Genomic DNA, 1690 nt, shown 5'->3' with positions numbered 1-1690 from the left:
TATGCACAGTAAATAAATTGATGGTTGTCGAATGCCTGCAACAAACAATGGGTTAGTAACAAGAGAAAGGACGAGTATGAGACGCGCGCCCACCCTCCGCGACGGCTCACGAGAAAGTGAGGAAGCTAACGCTGTTATGTATTGGGCGTACGCAGGTTTGTTCCCGTTGAATTGTTTTTGCCGGCTTGAACGACCCAAACACCAGATGGTACGGCCAGGTACGCAACGTCACTAGCGCGTTGGACCGACGGAGAGCACCGATACCGCGGCACGCTCTACCGTACTCTCTCGCTCGCACACCCATAGACCACCAAAATTCTTCGGCACGCGTCAACACCGACGAAAAGCATCGAACCGCGGCTCGCTTTATCGCTCTCGCTCGCATGCCGTGACGTCACCCAATTCCCGAATCCCGCGGCTACGAGATGGCTCATTACAGTAAGGCATTCCCGCAAGGGAAATTGTAAACCGCCGGCCAAAAGGTAGATTTGATAAACTATTTATGAAACTACATTTATTCTGAATCTATCTGTTACAAATATACAAATGTAAGGCAAGATATAAAAACGAATAAAACAAGATCATGTAAAAAGTAACATTAATAAAATGTTCATTAACGATGCATTTAGAATAAATGTAGTTAAGTGAAAAAATATATACTTTTACGTTTCATGTTTCATGACTGTCATATTTATCCCTTAGCCTTAAACTGAAGCACCGGATATTTTTATTCCCGTCAAATCATATAGATACACGCAATATGAATGGAATATATAACATTTCATTTGTGCTAATAATACTCAGAATTCATGCTTTATCGATAACGTTAGGTATTGTTACTAAAATGGTAACAGGGTTACGTAGCCCTATGAACGTGGGACAGAAAAAAGCATTGGATGATAGATGTATTCTATACCTAGTCGGTGGTTATATCCTATATAGTGAAGGAATAATTAGAAACAATGAAGAATAATTAATAACTTAATTATTATAAATTATAATCTACGTGTTACCTAGCAAATCATTCTTTTAGAATTTTTTGTTTTTTTTTCTACTGATTTTTACAAACACAAATAGTAATGTAATTCATCGTAAAATCATATTGAATATATTTTTCTGTTTAAAGATCAAGGACTTACGATCGCAGTGAGCAAATTCACTCTAGATAAAAAAATCGCAATCACGGTCGTGAATGAAGTTAAATCACGACCGTGATCGTTATTCGGCGATCACTGTGATAAATCACCGTTAGTGATTTTGTACGCCATCTCTATTTGTGTTACATTCTTGTTAATTTCCAATCTTACCAATCATTTCGAGTTGTAACTTTATTATAATTACACCACGGAAACACTGCAAATTTGCAACTGTGTTAAAACGTGGAAATTGTATGTTCACATTGATAAAGTCTTGGATATTGAAGAAAATGAAACTCAGATTACATACCCCGTCTTTTCAGGAATTTTGTTCGAGCGTTATGTAAAAGAGTTTCGATTATAATATGTGTAATATCTTATTTCCTAATTTACGACTGAGAATGATTAAAGTTGTTCAAATGATTAAAGCCTCGTTTTCCTTTTAAATCAAGTTTGTAATACTAACTGAAATTTATATTCTATTTTATGTAATAAATCATTTTTAGTTGTGAATAACTTTTACCACAGGTCGTGAAAATTGATGTCTTCAGAGT

The sequence above is a fragment of the Dufourea novaeangliae genome, unplaced genomic scaffold (genome assembly GCF_001272555.1).
Source record: "Dufourea novaeangliae isolate 0120121106 unplaced genomic scaffold, ASM127255v1 scaffold14, whole genome shotgun sequence".
NCBI classification, from domain to species: domain Eukaryota; kingdom Metazoa; phylum Arthropoda; class Insecta; order Hymenoptera; family Halictidae; genus Dufourea; species Dufourea novaeangliae.
The sequence above is the reverse complement of the archived record's forward strand: the minus strand, read 5'-3'. Positions refer to the sequence as shown.